Below are 20,952 nucleotides of genomic sequence, written 5' to 3'. Positions count from 1 at the left end.
TAGTTAGGTACGCATGAGCTAACCCATTAAGGGCCTTATATGCAAGTAATAATATTTTGTAACTGATATGGAACTTAATGGGTAGCCAGTGCAGAGACTGTAAAATTGGGGTAATTTGATCATATTTTCTTGACCTGGTAAGGACTCTGGCTGCTGTATTTTGGAGTACCTGTAGCTTGTTTATTGAAGATGCAGGACAACCACCTAGCAGTGCATTACAATAGTCCAATCTAGAGGTCATGAATGCATGAACTAGCTTTTCTGCATCAGAAACAGGTAACATGTTTCGTAACTTGGCAATGTTTCTAAGATGGAAGAATGCTGTTTTTGTAACATGGGAAATATGATTTTCAAAATATATAATCTGTGATCGCATTTTCTAAAAGTCAAACATGGAATATCAGACTCGTTACTGTATTGCTAGCCTGAAGAAAACACATTTTATACATTCCTTATTTAGGACCATTTAATATGAATTAAATTCTAAAACCTTGACCTTGTCACAGTGCATTCTAGGATTGCTTTCTCCTTAAATGATACATATGATGTTGCCTTTATGCTGTGAAAAATTAAACTAATAAGAATGTGTGTAAAATATTATCTGGAAAATATGTACTTTCATTTATGTTGACATTTGTATATTTACATTAACATAAAATGCTGAAAATTATAATTAAAATATATATTAATATTTTATTAAAGTTAGTAGTAGTAGTAATAGTAGTAGAAGTAGTAGTAATAATAATAATAATAATAATATCTGTCATTGTAAAAGGTACTGAAAATACAAATGTTTGTTAAATATTATTCATATTTTAATGTAATTTTATGGAAATATGTTATTATTATTATTATTATTATTTAAAACATTAATAAAAAAGAAAGTACTGGGACACTAGCACCTCACAAGGTTTTAGATCACAGCCTAAGAAGATAATAGTCCTATTCAAGATGCATCAAATGAATCTGAACATTGCTGGCGAATAATTACGCTGAGATGTCCAGCTGTTTGGCTTGAGGCAACATAGTCAGTCATTGTGAAACAGTCAAGGTTTAAGTATCCCACGATGCATTTGAGTCAGCCACCATTATCGCAGTGGTAGGTTCTTTGGTCTTGAATGAATATTTCAACAGATCAAAAAATGCATTAGCTCCCTTATTAAACGATTTGTTTTATTAATTGTGAGAAATGAAATCAGTCTGTTCACCAGGGAGGCAGGGTGAAGCCAGAGGTCTGTTTGGTATGCAGAGAGACGCCACTTCCCCAAGGTCAGATACTGTGTGCGGGGTCCAGGCTGCTTTGAGAGAGGTGAGACGAGGTCAAACAGGCCTTTCATTGCTCTGCCACTGGGTCTGGATGCATAAAAGGGTGAAAAAGAGAGAAACAGAGAGAAGAGAGAGAGAGAGAGAGAGAGAGAGAGAGATGCTGAATGATGTGCATTTCTTGTGGGACTCAAGTGACCAGCCATGCATTAAAACACACTTACGTTGCCAGTACACGCATCCATTCATGTGCTATCCATCCATCAATCAATCCGTTCCTCTCTTCATCACCTCATCATCCATCCAATATTCGGCTCCTGCCTCACGGGTCTTTCCCCAGCGGACTGCACCTTTCCAGCTTGTGGTGCAAACATCAGCCATTACGGCGCGTGTAATGTTGGGATTACACCGCTGTTCTCGGTGTTGAGTGCTCCCACACGGCAGCTCCTCTCCACAGACGGGACTTCATCACTCCAGCCTCCTCCACTCGGGCTGCTCCTTTATGAAAGCCAAATCACATTTGCAAGGATTCAATAATTGATTACATGGGGACATATGATTTGCCTCCTTTTGACTTAGTCCTGTAAATGAGGACCTGGTAACCGAACACAGAGGAGGGGCTGTACTAATGTGCCATGCAGGCAGAGCTGGGAGTGCGCCTCGTTTCTGTCTGTCCCTCTGGCTGTTGCATTAAACAGAGCCTCCTCTTTATCCTTTATTAGACATTAACAATTCCACTGTTGTTAATGAAGGGAAATCTTTCCTCCCTGGGTCTCTGTGGATGCTAATAGCTACGTAAAAGGGAGGGGGAGCTGTGATTGCTGTTTCTTCTTTAATTAGTTCAAGACAAAAGATGTCACAATGTCACAAAGACTGAAGCTCGGTGAGGGAAAGCATGGAATTCTGAAATGTCCTTGACATGAGATGAGGCTTAAATAATGAAAGTCACGGCCATTTTCATTAAGGTTTGAGAATTGGAAAATAATATGTTTTTTTAACTTTAAACCACATAAACACATTTCATTACACCAAATACACAAAATAATGTTCTTTTTAGCAGCATCATATGACCCCTTTAAGAATACAATGCAACTCAACATATAATTGCACATTTAATTAAAAGAGTGTCCAAACAATCTGTTTGATATTTAGCAGATATTTAGAAATGTATGTGATCAAATTAGGCAGATAGGTGGGATAATAAAATAAAATAAAATAAAATAAAATAAAATATAGTCAACATTCGCAGATTAATAAAAAAAATACATAAAGCAGATGAATAAAACATGTCAACATGGGCAGGTTAATAATGAAAATAATAAATAAAAAGTTAACATTGGAAGACTGATAAAACATATCAAAATGGGCAGGTTAATATTACAAAATGTATTAAATTAGATTAAAAGTCAAAATTGGCAGATTAATAAAACATATCATCAACATGGGCAGGTTAATTAAAAATGAAATAAATTGAATAAAGTCAACATGGGTATATTATTAAAATAAAATACAGTAAAATAAATAAAATGAATACCTAACTAACTAACTAACTAAATAAATAAGCCAACATAGGCAGATTAATAAAACATATCAACATGGGCAGGTTAATAAAAAATAACTAACTTAATAAATAAATAAATAAGATATTAACATGGGCAGGTTAATTAAAAAAATTAATAAATAAAAGTCAGCCATGGCAGATTAATAAATCATGGCATTAATAAAAAATTGGCAGGTTAATAATAAAAACAGAAATAAAAATAAAATAAAAAAGTCAACATGGGCAGGTTAATAGAAATGATAAAAACATAAAACAAACATCAACACGGGTAGGCTAATAAAAAAAAAGGGGAAACCTTTGTAACTCTTAACACCCATTACCATATTTATTTTCCATACAGATTCTATAGTTTATAGTTTTGGTATTTTGTTGGGTCACCATTTCAATGCTGTCCAATGTAAAAACTCTTGAAAAATCATTTAAGAACCACAGTTCTAGAGTAAAATGCATAATTTAGGGCACTCAGTGCATTCACTGGATTTAACCTGCCAATTTAAATTGAACTGTACAATGGCATGGTCATTAATGAGGTTTATATGCTAATGCAAGAAGGAAATCCAGACTTCCACCCCCTTTCAAAGCTCTATAGGCAGATCTGTTTTTATTGCTTACATCAGCCCTGGATGCAGCAACACTGACAGGTCTGCGAGTGCAGCTCTACGAAAATGTTAAATAGTCACAGAGTACTTTTTATGTACACGGTGCTGTGTAATGCCATGAGAAGTGGGAGTGTAATTTTGTCACAGTCCTGAAATATTTCTCCATTTTTTTCTCGCTAATGGTACTGAGTAATTTTCATTTCATGCTTGACTGTGGCCTTACAGCCTTTAGAAGTAAATCATAAACACTTTCAGCGAGTCACACAGAATGTCGTAGGTGGTTACGAGGGGTCACGCAAAATTTTGACATGATAATGTTATGGCTGCTGTCACCGCTTGACGCTAATGCAAGAGCTTGAGGTCTAGAGTCATAAAGAAGCACGAAGCACTTTCAGACCATTTCTTATCGGCACCTTTAGCGCAGCTGATACTTAATACGTTTGTATTCATGAGGCCATAACTTAAAGGCCAAGTGTCACACCCCTTGAGAAGTTCATTTATGTAACCAAAGGCAACATTTACCATGTTCATGTAAATACACATTGGATGATCTTTGCCCTGGCATAACGGTCTTTGTTCCAACCGATGATCTTTGGTCTTTCATGAAGTGGCTGCTCTCTTTCTGTCTTCCTCTCTTGCCTCCTCTGCAGTGGTTGGCATACAGGTAATGCAGAGGAGGATATTGATGGTTTTCTCTGAACATGAACTTCCGATTGCCTCCTCCGCAGTCAAGCCTTTACCCTCTCTTGGCACGACGGTCCTCCATCTGACAAACAATTCTTCTGAACAAAGCTGCAGCTTAAGAGAGAGTAAGTCAAACTGCCAATATGGAATGGACCTTAATTGCAGCCAACTCGCACAAAAGGAACATAAATGGCCTTCTGGTTGCTGCAAGGTGAAATGCTGTTGGCTGACTTACACTTGAGCACGAATCCAACATCAGCAATGCGTTTTTTTTTTTTTAAAGGGCCTGGAAGATTTTTAACTTGATTAGAACTGCCAATAAGCCTGCAGGTACACTTCAGGCTCTGCCATGGATTCTTGGAGGAGGAGGACACTAAAGGAGGGATTTTCTGCCCAAGAGGACTCCCTGTTCTCCCATGTAGCCATAATACCCAAAGCATGAATGCTGATGTTGTTTTTGTCTGTCAGTGTTGCTTGCTCTCACATTTTTGTATTCTCCTGGTATCATCTTTTACCTTGGCTTTCACTGACAAGCAGGGGCATAGCTAAACCTGATTAACGTTGGATTGAGTATACAATACAAGACAAAAGAATAATGGAAGAATTCTTAAATGATTAAGAATTATTTAAGGCAACTTTCCAGCCATGTAACCATACAGTTAAGAAACAATTTATCTTGGTCTTATATATATATATATATATATATATACTGTATAGCTATATAGGAGTCAATCAAATAAAATAAATTAAATGTATAAATAAAATGTGATAAAATAAATATAAATATTAATGTAATTAATGTTAAATGAAAGGAAAAGAAATGATAAAGAAAAAATTATATTCTAAAATAATATTGTACCAGTATTTACAGATCATTTTTTAAATATTGTCTAGCAAACCTTCATGTCATTATTAATACACAATTTAAAGACTCAGATTAAAAGTCTGGTTTAAATAATTTAACATAACATCTTATGTAACATTTTATGATTATGGCACTACTGGGTTAAATGTTGTATATGTCTAGCGATGCCGCTGCTAACTAGATAAGTGTTTGTAGACAAAAGATTTTGAAGAGGTGGCATATTTACGTCATAATGATCCCTAATACATTTTGTTCTTTTATTAACCGTTTTGCTGAACATTTGTATCCCGTCCCTCTAATTGAAGTCAATCCGTTTTAGCTATCGGGCCTGCTTAATATGACAAAATGAGACACAAATGGAGAATAATATTTTACCTCATGAAATTAAATCTGGAATACATTCTGATTAGGTTCATTCTCTGTGCGGATTTCATAATGTCTGCGATTTATCCGGCCCCATGAGAGGACACTAATGATGAGAAACATCAGTCAAAACCGCCTTCAACTGGAGAATTGGGTTAACTCAGAAGTTAGAACAGTGCTAACATTGGTTCAGAGGGAGTGGGGAATTCTAGAGATTATTTTGTGGTCTAAATCAATGTAATCATGCCATAAAGTTTTAATATTTGGTTAGGGTGGTTTCAGATGTGATGGTGGTTCATATTAATCAGGCTTATTTGTGAGGATAGCATATATAAACATTCAAGACACTTTAGCACCTCTGCTAATGAATATAAGAGACCACTTGATTTGCTGGTTATTGTTGCAGATAATCAAACACTGGCCAGTGTAGCCATGCTAAAATCAGCAATAAAGTGTCCAAAACATACCTTATAGTGGTAACTACAGGCTTTTTGCTGATCATTTAAACTAGTCACCATCTAAACCAGTTTACCTGGCCATGCTTTTCAGCAGGGATGCAACATCTAGGACACAAAAAAAGTAGAATTAGAACATAAGGCAGTTATACAAATTATGTGATGTATGGTAAGTTTATTTTCATTCACATTGTAAGCCACAGAAAAGGCATCAAAGCCTGCATAAAGTTATGAATACCATAAAATCTACACTCTTGCTTTATAGGCTGTCCTAAAGTGAAAGTTCAAAGCTGTTATTCTATAAGAGTTCAGATCGTAGAGCAAAATCCTTTAAAGAAACAGAGCAGTAAATAATGAGAGGAGAAGTTAGCCACACATCTCCTGATCTCACTTGCACCCCTCTGGCCCAAACACAGCAGTCTACCTTCCAAAAATCATTACAGGCTAAAGTTTTGAGAGGCAGAGCAGTGAGGAGACAAAATTCACTTGAAGGCCTGACATTTTTAGCACCGCTCTGCCATGTTTCTGCCTCTATCCACTTTTATGAGGCTCAATCCAATGAATAAATGGTCAGGAAAAGGTCAGTGGATTCCCTGGATGCGTGTTAGCTTTGGCACAACCTTACAGACTATGAGAGAAGTTTCGGTTCACACAGTTCAGAGGGAGTAAAATAGCAGGAAAGCTGTTGATGAATGGGTTTAAAGTAGGAAAGAATGTGTGCAGGTGCTCTTATTGTTATATATATATATATATATATATATATATATATAATGAATGATGAAAAATGAATGAAGAATCAATATGTTTGCTGAAATTTTTGTTTGACTTAAACATCCCATAAAATCAAGCAAGGTATGATTGGCTTTGTCATTCATACGATCTCTTCACATTTGAATGGATGATTTATGGCCGGATTAAACTACTATATGCATCAAATCTAATATCAATAGTCAAAATGTTTAAGATCAACAGGTTTTGTCTAGTGAGAGCAACAGGGGATCTCCAGGTCATCTCGTCTTTGGTACTAAAGAGAGTACCAGCAGTTATGAGTGCTTCTGAAATGCAATAATAATTACTACTCTGTGATTTCCGGTCTTGATGCACCGGGTTCTGACGAAAAACATTGAGTCACTGTGAAAAGTGCTCACTGTGTGCTCAGTCATGGAAGGAGTGATGATAACAGAGAGTCTGTTTGATGTTTTCCGTCCTCTAAATTCATTAGCTTGTCATGTTTGAGTTGGTCGAGTGTGTAGAGGGCTTGAACAGTGGTCAGTGGGCTTCTCAGAATAGATTTGCATCCTTTTAGCATTTGCAAGTGTGTGGGTTTGCGTGCACGTCCGCATGTGAGAAGGTGTGTGTATGGTCGCACATTAGTAAGGCACTGAATCTGCTTCTTAAACCTCCAACATGACAGCAATTAAAATCTTTCTGAATTTGAATTACCAATCTTCTACAAAGTCGCTAATTAGAGAATCGTCTTGACTGTTGGGGACAGGTTGTCCGTCAGAGGTGGGCAAATAACAGACATTTGTTTGATTAGAAACTCTCTGAGAGCAGCTGGAGCATTTGGAGAGACGTTCTGCCCCCTTGTGGCTGGACTGAATGTCTAATTTTACGCCAGTTCAATTCAGAACAGGACAGCAAAGCTTTGGGCACGCTGATATATGGAGAGGCTCAGGATGAGAGCGGCAGAGAGTATCTAATCTCCTCTAAGAGACTATCCAATATAAGCATGCACTATTGGATGGGTTCTTTACTTTAAAAGGGATGAAAACCTGAAGAAGGTTAAATTTTCAGACTACATTTTAAGGCCTACATCAAGGTTAGTGAGGTCAGTATCAATATAGTTTTCCAAGCATATCTCAAATAAGTGTTTGGATTTTACTTTCTGAAAGAAGGCTCTTATGCTCATCAAAGGTTCATTTATTTGATCAAGAAAACAATGATATTGTGGAATATTATTACAATTTTAAATAGCTGTTTTCTATTAGGGTATATTCTAAAATTTCCACAAAAAAATATGAAGCTTTGTTCAAATCATATTAGAGTGATTTCTCAAAGATCATGTGACACTGAAGACGGAAGTAATGGTTTCTGAAAATTCTGCTTTGCCATCATATAAATTACATTTTAAAAATATAATGATATTGGAAATTTTTTCACTTAATTAGAAAAAAAGTTATTTTAAATAATAATTTAAATAAATTTTGCTACATTACTGGGGTTTTTTTTCTTTTCTTTCAACCCTGGTGAGCATAAGAGAAAAAATAATATAAAGGGAGATCTGTTAGTGTTTATTGTTGTTGTGTTGGGATTTAAAATTATTTCTGGTATGTCTAAGTTTTTGAGGGTTATCACCGTGCTAAAAGTAGAGCCTTAAGTTGAGGATGGGCAAAATCATATAAAGACCATCTCTGCTTTGTTTAAAAATAGTAATGGTAACTTCATTTAACAATTCTTCTCTTCCCTGTCATTGTCCGCCGGCACTCATGAGAGTACCACAATGCACACGTGTGATGATGCTGCTGAAGTAGAACCCATATGTGCTGCGGCTTGTTTACGACCAGAGGAATGCACACGCATGCATCATGGTACTCTCATAAATGGCGGCAGACGCTGTTGAATAAAGTTCTTGTTTTTGTTTTCTTTGCGCACCAAAAGTATTCTCGTAGCTTCATAAAATTACGGTTTAACCACTGATGTCACATTTTAACGATGCCCTTACTATGTTTCAGTTGCATTTCTGTCTATGCAGGGTCAGAAGGCTCTCGGATTTCATTGAAAATATCTTAATTTGTGTTCCAAAGATGAACGAAAGTCGTATGAGTTTGGAACGACATGAGGGTGAGTAATGAATGACAGAATTTTTATTTTTGGGTGAACTATCCCTTTAAAAAAGTTTACAGTACTCATAACTCTTGGTTTCTGAATTGAGGCAATCAGTTTCCTCAAATTGTTAATAGTTAATACAGCTTGTTGGGTTTCACGGTGTATAAACTCTTAATTAAATTAAGGCAAAAATTATACCTTTCCACCAAAAAATTTCATTTATATCGCCACAGTACAAATGTATGCTTCCTGCAGGTAGTCTTAACTTAAATCGTTCCACTTTTTGTTAAATTTAGTGAGCTACAAGCCAATCAAATTACATTCCCAGCTGAACTGCTGCAGCAAATGACATCCATTTCAGTGTAAAAACTCTATTTGGACACAACCAAGGTCAGTGGTTCTTGTTAAGAGACATCTTATGAGTCACAGCAGTAACACAGTCTTTGACCTAAAGCAATTCTTTTTAATTATAGACATTGTTGAAGATGGAATAACTTGAGTTTAGTATGAACACAGTCCATGATGAGTCTATAAACAACATTTAATTGTTAAACAACTACAAATCAACTGTGTCATTTATTCCAGGAGTAAATTACTTTTTATTTTTTACATAATAAGTACAATTAAATGTGGAAACATTTTTGATTTTGCTCAGGTATGTTTTTGACTAGATAATTTGACATATTATAAGTAGCTTTTACACCTTAAAACGTCTTCATGTGGTTGTCAAATTCAAGAGCTACGACAGAGCATGTGTGAAAGCAGATGTCTGGAAGCAGACCTTCATTCTAACCATTATTCAATGTGTTTCGTTTTTACTCTTGGGTTTTTGTGAGCTTTCAGGGGCCCAGATTTCAGCCGTAATATATGAGCCCTTAACGACATTACCTGGTTATTATCATACCAAATGCACACCTAGAGCGTAGATATGGAAAAATTACCTCAGGCTATGTGAAGTGTGGCTGTCAATCCTCGCTCGATGAGGAAAAATGTACATGGGTTTAAGATGGAACGCCTTATCTGTATATAAAGCACAAAGACTGTACATTTCCTCACAAAAGAGTACTGCAGAGATACCATGGTACAGTGATGCTATCAGATAATAATACGATGGTATTTTGACATATATCATTAGCAAGATACTTGAAAAATGCCATGGTACTTCTCCAAATTCATTTTCATTTTCTTGGTAACACCAAGCGCTGCTGGTTCTCTTGTGTCTTGCAACCTGTTTGAATATGCAGAAGTGCAACTGTCAGTGATTAATGACATTAATTTCAGTCTGTTCCTCACACAGAGCTATCGTATAGCTTCAGAAGATCTGTGAAAAACATTTAAATCATATTTACATTTAAATGAATTCATTTAGCAGACATATTTGTTCAAAGCCACTCAATTTTATGATGCTTATCTGTCCAGACAGCCTTTATATGATTTCATTATATGGAAAAGAGCAGCCTGAACATTTATCAAATCTTTTTCTTTTGTTTTCTACAGAAGAAAGTAAGTCTTACAAGTTTGGAAGGACATGAGAATGTGTAAAAGATCACAGAACATTCACTTTGGGTGAACTATTCCTTTAAATTCAGCAAAAATACCACATCTTCTACAAATCAGTCAACCATGCAGTATTTTCCTTCTTTTTTTTTTGTTTCAGTGCAAACAAGTCCATTCATGTCACGCTGGGTCAAAAAGGCCTGTTTTGAATTTCACCCTCAATTAGGAGTGAGAAATGCAGTTTCTGAATGCGCTGGAGCCATGTAACATGAGTCACAGACATATGCATGGCTGTCTCTATCTTTTTTCTTCCTCATTCTCTTTGTGAGTTCACAGTAGTTTAGGCATAGACTGCATCTTAGGCCAGCATGGAGCAGAGAAAATTGCACAGCAAATTAGGGTTGCAGGTGGTTTAGTGGCCCCTGTCGAGACATGTTAGAGCACTGAGCCACCAGGCAAAGCCATGTGCCTCACAAAAACACGCACATGTACATTAATATGGCAGTGATTATAGCTGTTATGGGCTTCTGAATGCTATAAATGTATACGTCAGAAGATAGAGGGGACAAAGTGACATTTTTTAAGGCGCTTGCTGAGTGTGTTCGAACAGCAAGAGAAAAAGAGAGAGGGCCAGAGAAAAGAGAAGGCATTTTCCCTTTTCATTACAAGACTTTCTTAAATATAGGCTATTTAATTCTGGTTGGACAATCGTATCATTCTGTGCTCAAATATTGTAGTACAATGACCTTTACATTTTAATTTTACCATTGTCAAGCAAGCTAAGAAGTCAAGGTTTCACTAGTTAGTATTATACTATTTTCCTGCGGCGTCACAGTGATTAGTCACATGACATTTATGGCTCAGCTGAACTGGTGAAAAAAATGCTTCGATATCAAGAGCAAAAGGTTTAAAATTGCATTCTTTGGGGTGATTCCAGGCCAGGGACAAACATCATTAAAACAAATCTGAATTGTAATTGTTAGGTTTTTGTAGAAATGCACACCAATTTAATAGAATTTCTCTCTGCGGTCTATAAAATAATAATACAACTCATTTAAAATTGATACATTTGCTTTTATCCAAAGTGACCAACACTGCATTCAAGGTAAGCATTTTATCAGTCCATACGTTCCCTGGCAAACAAACCCATGACCTTGCCATTACTAATTCCATTTATTATTATTATTATTATTATTATTATTATTGAGCTATGTACAAAATTAGCTGCCTTGGACCAAGGAGGTCTAAAATTCATGGGGAACATTCATGAACAACATTTCTTGTTCCTTTAAAATTTGGGGTTGGTAAGATTTTTTTTTATGTTCTTGAAAGAAGCCTCTTATGCTAGCCAATACTGTATATATTTGATCAAACTACAATAAAAACAGTAATATTGTGAAATATTATTACAATTTTAAATAAATCTTGTCTATTTTAATATATGTTAAAAAGTAATTTATCCCTGTGATTTCAAAGCTGAATTTTCCAATGATCTTTCAGAAATCATTTTAATATGCTGATTTGGTGCTCAAGAACCATTTCTTATTATTATCAATGTTGAAAACAGTTGTGCTGCTTAATGTTTTAGGGAAACCATATATTTGATTAATTTTTTTTCAGGATTCTTTGATGAATTGAAAATAAAAAAAACAGCATTATAAATGTCTTTACTATCACTTTTGATACATTTGATGCATCCTTGCAGAACATAAATATTAACTGCTTTAAAAACAAACAAACAAACAAGCTTTTGAACAGTAGTGTATTTGGCCATGTAAATAGTGGGATAAAGTTTGGTCAGTGTACATAATAATAATGGACGATGTATATTATTCCTTAAGGTGAACTCTCAGTCCATAGTTTACACTCTATTCTGACTACCTGCATGCAAAGCTCATATTTAGTATTCGAAAGAAATGGAGAGAAGGAGAGAAGGTGGACTCCAGCCCAACTGTTCTTGTGTATTCTCCTCACAGGAAGTTGACCTTGAGGTGAAGCTGTTACTGCCACACGCAGCACACAGCATTACAATGTCCACTGGCCCACATCATTCCCTGTCCTATCAGCTTTCTCCTGCGTGCTCACACACACGTCTGTGTATGAGATCAGTGAGGAGAGAGAGAGAGTTCTATTTGCACACACACAGGCTTTGTCTCAAAGCGATGGCAGACATGAGAAATATTCTCTTTGCCCCTCTTTCCATAAAACTAAAGTAAAACTAAAGTCTGTATCACTCAAGGGAAGAATACAAAAAGGACCAAATAAAAATGGAGAAAGAATTAAATTAACAGGTTTTTCATAACATCACGTACAAGGTAATGTTAACATAACGCAATGTTACATTCAAATAGTGTAACGTTAGCACATATAGTGATGCTGTTTCTCCTAAAATGCACTTGGGACAGTTCACCTAAAAATAAGCATTCTGTCATCATTTACTCACCCTTATATCATTCCAAACTCCTGTGGCTTTCTTTATTTTGCAAAACACAAAAGAATGTTTTTGTCCATATTATGAACATCAATGAGAGGCAAAATTTTCAAGCTCCAAAAAGGATAACAATCACTTTGTGCTGTCAAAAGATTATTCGCAATTAATCGCATCCAAAAATAAAAGTTTTTGTTTACATAATACATGAGAAGGAGAGAAGGTGGACTCCAGCCCAACTGTTCTTGTGTATTCTCCTCACAGGAAGTTGACCTTGAGGTGAAGCTGTTACTGCCACACGCAGCACACAGCATTACAATGTCCACTGGCCCACATCATTCCCTGTCCTATCAGCTTTCTCCTGCGTGCTCACACACACGTCTGTGTATGAGATCAGTGAGGAGAGAGAGAGAGTTCTATTTGCACACACACAGGCTTTGTCTCAAAGCGATGACAGACATGAGAAATATTCTCTTTGCCCCTCTTTCCATAAAACTAAAGTAAAACTAAAGTCTGTATCACTCAAGGGAAGAATACAAAAAGGACCAAATAAAAATGGAGAAAGAATTAAATTAACAGGTTTTTCATAACATCACGTACAAGGTAATGTTAACATAACGCAATGTTACATTCAAATAGTGTAACGTTAGCACATATAGTGATGCTGTTTCTCCTAAAATGCACTTGGGACAGTTCACCTAAAAATAAGCATTCTGTCATCATTTACTCACCCTTATATCATTCCAAACTCCTGTGGCTTTCTTTATTTTGCAAAACACAAAATAATGTTTTTGTCCATATTATGAACATCAATGATAGGCAAAATTTTCAAGCTCCAAAAAGGATAACAATCATTTTGTGCTGTCAAAAGATTATTCGCAATTAATCGCATCCAAAAATAAAAGTTTTTGTTTACATAATACATGTATGTATTACTGTATATTTATTACGTATATATAAATACACACACATGCATGTATACCATATATACATTAATTGACAGTCACCACTGATAAGCTACCACTAAATATTGTAGAAACTTAATTTGCTGTAAAGTTGCTTTGCAATGATTTGTATCGTGAAAAGCGCTGTACAAATAAACTTGACTTGACTTGACTTGACAGTACACGCACATGTATTATGTAAACAAAACCTTTTATTTTGGATGCGATTAATCGCGATTAATCATTTGACAGCACTAATATATATATATATATATATTTATATTAGTCTTTATATTTTCCGTTTTCATTTTAATTTTAGTAAAATATTTAGTCATTTTTAATTACTATTTAGTTCTTATTTCAGCTTTATTTCCATTAACATAAATTTATGTTTAACATAAACATAAATTTAATAGTATTAGTTTTAGTTAACAATAGTCCTGTCACAGACTGCATCAAATATGGTGACACAAAACTCAAGCGTCATTACGTTAGGCCATGTGATAAGCGAGAACCAATGAGGTTTGACGTTAGTTGACATTTAAGATTTGTGTCACCATATTTAATGTAAGCTGATCAACCTTATGGTACAGACTGCATCAAATATGGTGACACAAAACTCAAGCGTCATTACGTTAGGCCATGTGATAAGCGAGAACCAATGAGGTTTGACGTTAGTTGACATTTAAGATTTGTGTCACCATATTTAATGTAAGCTGATCAACCTTACGGTCCCGATCTTGGAAGTAAATCAAATACCAAATGGCCTACTTTGTCCTAAAATGCTGTATTGTTGTGGATATCATGTTTTACTAACACAGGTTAGAAACAACCAGGACCGTTTGAAAGTCCTTGGACACAAGACAAACTCTTTTGAGTTTAAAATGCATATTTAAGAGTCTCTTGTCTATTCATTTCTTACTGTGCTTTTCCATTTTTGTTTTAACAGCACTGCACCTGTGTGAACAGCTAAGACACAAAACATGTAAGTAATGGTGACCAAATAAGTAATGGTGACCATTTTAAGGCCTTTCTGCTGAATTGCGGTGACACACTGACACTCCAGCCGAGAGGAACACAAGCTCACACAGAATGGGTTGCACTGCAGCCCTTTCTTATCGTTAAATATAGAGAGAATTAATGGAGTTGGTGGGAAAGAGTGCAAGAGAGAGACGAGCGACGAATGGAAAAAATTGCAGGTGTAAAATGTCATAAATCTTTTGTAATTTTGAGCTTTCCCTCAATTCCATTAGTGGGGTAGTTTGACGAATATTCCCTTACACATCAACGACAGAAAAAAAAAAATGAGGGCTGAAAATCCAGACAGGTAATGTGACTTGGCTTGCCCTAATTATGTATGAAGACAGCTAAGACCCAGAATTAAGTGGAAGAGAGAGAGAAAAAGAGATTGAAAAGGATGTGTGTGAGAGGCATGAAAAGGAAGCAACAGCTTGTTCCTCTAAAATGCTCAAGATTACAATTGCTAATTTATTGTGAAAGCCACTCCATCAGCTTGGCAGGCTGTGGCTTTGCATAAGAACTCGAGAACATGCGCACAAACGCTGGCATGTTGAACTTCACATTGCATAAATTCATCTTCTGACTGGCTGAGATCATTCTGAGAAGGAGGAGAGCGTGTGACTCAGGGAAAGAATGATGCTGAAAGAGTAACATCAGGGTTTCTGAAGATGCCAACGTGAGGAACATGCACATGCACAGCAGTAGATGTTCAATGGAGCTCGACATTAACAAACATTTCATGTTCAGTTATCATTTCTCCAGAGACAATTTTAAGGAAGTCATTTATAGGCTGTGGTTGATCACTGTTTGAGTAGTTAACTGTCAATTTCTGGTTCAAAGAATGGTGCTTTAGTATCTAATTTTATGTTTTTTTTATAAAAATAGCATAAAATAAAATTAATATTGAGTACCCTTTTGTCTAAGACTAAGCCTTTTCGCAAGACATGTAACCTGCTTTGTGAAAGACTCATTTCCACTGCAGGTTATGAGATGTACTCATCATAGATGGAAATATCATTCATACTCACTCTGATGCACTCTCTTGAGATCTAGGCAACAGACGGCAGCCAGTCAGTGTGACAAATCGCTGAAATAAAGGTGATTTAAACCCTTAAAAATATGCTGCAAGAACACAGATGTGCTAAAACAATAAAATAAAGGAAGAGTGAGAACTGCTGTATTTCCAAGATGAAGAAATGGATTTAAAAAAAAAAAATCACTGTAATACATTTTTGTAGGCATTGTTTTCCAAGCAACTCTAATGCTATTTCAGTAATCATTCAGTTTAGAAATCAGTGTGGCACTTTTTATAATATCATCATGTCATTCTCTAATTTGAAAAAAGCTAAAACCATCATTTTAGCTAGAATGGACTGACAAGTACTTGTTCACACTACTAAACGCATCTATTTCTCAACCAATGTGTTTGCAACCAGATTCTAGCCTTATGACGAGGCACTATATGTAAATGTACAGCTCCACTTGCCATCAGTATGATAAACTCTCTGTGTTCAATTCTGAAAGCATTTTTAGGTTGATTATGTAAATGTTTTCGTCAAATATTTAAGTGCTGTGTCTGAGTTTCATGCTAAGTTAAAATGTTTCTCATGCTGAACTACTCAATCCTGTAATGAGTCCACTGGCACTTTTATGTCTAGTTCATCCCTCCATTATGGGCAGTAAGCCAAAACTGTTTACCCTCATTCTGCTGAAGAATTATATTGATATGTGAACTTGTGAAAGTTACTGGGTGAATCTCACAAACAGTTCATAATTTACCCCAACATTCAAAAGGGGGAAAAAAAGAATAATGTCTTACATTAAAAAAATTGTCTGCATATAGTCGAATACAAATAAAAAGACACAAATATATGCAGCATACATTTTGAAGTATTTATACTTCAAACATTTGTTGTAACGTATTTAATTATTAATTTAAAGTGCCCCTATTATACTATTTTTAAGGTTCCTGATATTGTTTTAGAAGTCTTCTACAAGAGGTTTACATGCATGCAAGGTCGAAAAACGCTTTTGTTTTCTCAAAATATGCATTTAATATCACCTCATTTTACAACAAGCCTCAAACGATTCGTTAGAAGCAGTTCTAAGATGCAGTCTCTCTAAACCCCTCCTTTCCATGAGACTACTCTGCTCTGATTGGTCAGATGGCCCAGTCTGTTGTGACTGTTTTTTTTTTTACTGTAAAAGAATAAAAATGACTTACATGTGTTAAACGTGTGTGTAGATTGTGTCTTTTTTATTTATTTGTTCCACTTGTTGAAGTTTCATTGCTTTGGGGTTTTTGTTACATCGCGGCATCAGAGGGAGGTTGCTCAAAAAGAAATTGAGATCTATACAGAAGTCCATACGAGAGTCGGCATGCACACTTGACTGACAGATGGGGGGCTGAATAATGCTCCTAGGATTCCTGCAGTCACTTTGCCGAATACAGTGCTACACAGTTGCTATGGAGGCAGATGCAGCCAATGCTGCAAAACAGCACTCCAGGCTAAATAATGAAATGTAAATGAGGGGGATAGGAAGTTGGATAAAGACGGAAGGTATAGCATAGAGCTCAAGAGAAATCGCCACGGAGATCTGGCTTTCTTCTGACTCACTCATTTTCCCTCACCTCCACCTTATCTTTTTAGCCTCAGGTGGAGTTGAATAAACATGCAACCCCAGTGCAAGGACTTCAAATCTCAGTATCTTGACTGGTCTTGAGGTGCTGTTGTTGGAAACACACAAGACAAAGATGGATCTGTCCTGAAACAACAAACTATAATGGTACCATGGTACAGATACTGCTTCCGATGCTAAAAACATGGTACACTGACATATATCATATGCTAAATAATTCATAAATGAACCCCCAAGGTGCTTCAAAGAAAAACATGGCATGGTATAATTCAGATACATTAATATTACAATCATTTTAATGAGCTTTTTATTTGCCCATTAATTTTAATAAAGAGTGCCTAAAGATGAAAACATTAGTAAAACATAAGTAGGAAAAAAGTTTGGAAGATTTGTTTAATTAATCAGTAACAATAATTTGGTTATTATTGTAAAAATCATACAATGATTTTATTGTATGACTCATGTAAAATCATATAAATATAATAACAGACATAATATAAAATGTGTGTGTGTGTGTGTGTGAGTGTGTGTGTTGCTACAATTATATGAATCTAAATAGGATGCAGATAACGAGAATATAAAGTTAACCTACAAAAAAATATTAATTTATATCTATTTCTGTGCTTATATAAAAATTCAACTATATATATACACTACAGATTTAAAACATGGATAATAACAAACAAAATATACTGACAAAATCAAACTAATTAGCATCAAATATGAATTCAAAATTGTATAAATGGTCTTCTGAAGATGTTCAGACATTCTGATTGGCCAGGCTGCATCACATGGACTACTAAAGCTTTTTTATCAGGGGGCCAACTACATTTCCCTCAACAGCACCCGTTTAAATTCCCCAGGTTTCAACTGAAATAACGGTTTGCTCTGGTGTTGTCCGGAAAGTAAAGCTGGAGAGGAGGTGATCCATCACAGCAGCCACCATTTGGGTTTGACAGTGTTATATTGGTGGACTGTTCTACTGAGGGAGACAGTGAACTAGGGGACGTGTCTCTCTGAGTGGACGTACATCAGTTGAATTAGGCAATTATAGCCAAATAAATCAACTGCCTTCTCCAATGCAGTTTACAAAGACAGGACAAGGGATCCAGGCTAAACAACCACTAAAACACACAAATACTCACACATGCAGCGTGATTTCATATGTAGTTTTTGTATCTTGCTTATGAGAATCTAAACTTCCCCCTACAATATGGCTATAATGTAATACATTGATGTTTCAGATGGTAATCTGTACCATGGTACTTTCACATATTTGTACAACAACTTTTACAAGGTACTACAAATAATACCATGGTGCATGTCCAAAAATACTATGGCACTTTTTTGGCAGCAGTGCATTTTTTTTCTCCCTCTCACTCTTACACACACGCAAAGCCACAAAGACAGACGCAAACAAGCCATTGTTTATATATGTCACAGCCGTAAGACACCGGCACTCTCTCCCAAACTCTCCTTTGATCTCTGTTGAGAAAAGGGTGAAAAGGGAAGCGTCTGATTTTAAGTTTTGTGAACTCTTTGGCTCATTATTTTAAAGGGTTCCAAAGAGCGCAGAAGTGGAGCACCGCAGGTGCAGGAGGTGACCTCGGCGGAGGGGGCTCTGTTGATCTTTTTTTCAGACGTTTGTCTTAAGTTCGTCTGCTCTGAACTGTAAAACACACTTTGATCCTGTCTACACACACCCGGTTGTGTGTGAAACACAAAGAGAGATGTGTGTGTAAAAAGTCATCTTTACACAGATATACAAGTCCAAATGTTCATAAGCTGACTGAGACGCATTTGGACTAGAGCATCTCAAAAATGTATTTATCATCTATATCCATCTATCTATCTATCTATCTATCTATGTTTTTATTCTGTAAATTGAATTTATTATATATATATATATATATATATATATATATTTAAAAAACTTTAAAATAACGTTTCTATTTTAATATAGTTTAAAATGTAATTTATTCCTGTGATTGTATATATATGGCCTCAACTATCCACCAAGATAGTCAAGATTGATAGTTTTAAACAGGTTTTGGATACTTATAAGTGGTAAATCTGGGAGACCAGCTTTTAGACCAGTTATACGCCAGTTTCATCAGGCTAGGAGACCAAGCTAAACCAGCTAAGACCAGCAAACCATTAGAGAATAGCTGAAAACACTGGTAATGTAGCAGCAGTGATTCTGCATTTGTAACAAGCAGCCCAGAAGATCAAGCAAATGTTGCAGGTTTAAACATTTCAGTATGACATTGAATATGTATTTGAGGTGATAGAAGCAGTTTTAGAAACAGTAGTAACGGTCGCCATAGTGACTGTGCACAGCAGTGTGAGATTTGAAAGGTCTGATTTTCTCCTCAGAGACAGTGTGCGTCAAAGTGGATAGACCAGCGATGCCCGCTGGTTTATTGTGTTTCATGGCCATAAACATCCTGACCTTGGGTTTTCTGAACAGACGGTCCATGGCCGTTTTTAGTATCGCCATAAAGCATGTACATCTGAGCTGTCTGCACACCGTGCCCACACACAAAAACACACACATATGGATTGTGTCAGCAGAGTAAACGTAGTGTTTAAAAGAACTGAAACATCAGAAGCAATGTAGTGATTTTGTTGCTGTTCGTGGAAATACTAGTTTAGTTAATGGGACTTAAACTGTCAACAGGTTACCCTGAAACAACACAGAAAGCACTTGCCTGTCACTTCCTCTCCACTGGTACATCATGATGCAAACCTGGTTGATATGTGGCCTGTGTATCTGAGCCTGCTTTAAAAAAATACATTAATTAATTAATTTTTACACTAAAGCAGTAAGTTTTTTCAGACTAAAGCGCAGACACCTGTCATGCATTAATGATGATAATAAAGGTATGTGTCACAGCTTTGAATCCCATGAAGACTGCCATTAGGCCATAAGTTAAATGCAAAGGGTTGCTGGAAACAGAAAGGTTTAAAGTGGAGGCTGGAGAAAAGAAAGAGAGAGTTTTTATAAAGTCCTGTACTGTGTGTCAGCCTCTCCCACACACTCCATTGAGCTCTGTATTTCATTAATTTTGTCTATCTTTCCTTTGTTCTTTTTTTCTTTCACAGGTGCTTCTCCTGTCTTGTTTTTATTTGTTTCTCCAGCCGCTGCATTAGACAGGCATCTCCAGCATATGAAGTGCTAGTCTTATCAGGATGTGATTGTGTGTGTGTGTGTGTGTGTCCACAGGCAGAGCAGTAAATGGGTCGTGCCTTTCTGTTTTCTTTACAAATAAAGCAGTCAATGCATCTACACAGGAAGCATCCTCACTTCTCCTGACCTCATGACCTCAGCCCTGCCAACTACGTGGGGAGGCAGATGACTATCAAATGTGCTATCCCACAATCGCCGTCTTCCTTGGCAGTCCCATCTCACCCTGAGTTTGAGTGCAGCCTCCAGCAGGATATTACAACTGCCACATCAAACTGCAGCGATCTGACCTCTCTCAATCATTCAGTACTAAAGGCTGCATTAAATGCACTAAAAAGTAGATTTATGTCTTAGTTCTCTTATGAAGTTCCAACGTGATCTCATGATTATTCGTATGTATTTTACGTAAAATGTGGTTCTATAAAACGTACATTTACGTACGTTTTTACAGGCACTAAAACGTACAATACTGACGTATTTTCAGCATTTAAATGTACAAAACTGACGACACCTAAAAATGAATCCTTATGAATATTGAAATCACGGCATTAATTTTATTAGTTTTTAGTTGTCATATGAATTACCTTGTTTTCAATTGCATTATTAAATTGTTTACT

Source organism: Sinocyclocheilus rhinocerous, unplaced genomic scaffold (genome assembly GCF_001515625.1).
Source record: "Sinocyclocheilus rhinocerous isolate Xijiao unplaced genomic scaffold, SAMN03320098_v1.1 scaffold1111, whole genome shotgun sequence".
Lineage (NCBI taxonomy): Eukaryota > Metazoa > Chordata > Actinopteri > Cypriniformes > Cyprinidae > Sinocyclocheilus > Sinocyclocheilus rhinocerous.
The sequence above is the reverse complement of the archived record's forward strand: the minus strand, read 5'-3'. Positions refer to the sequence as shown.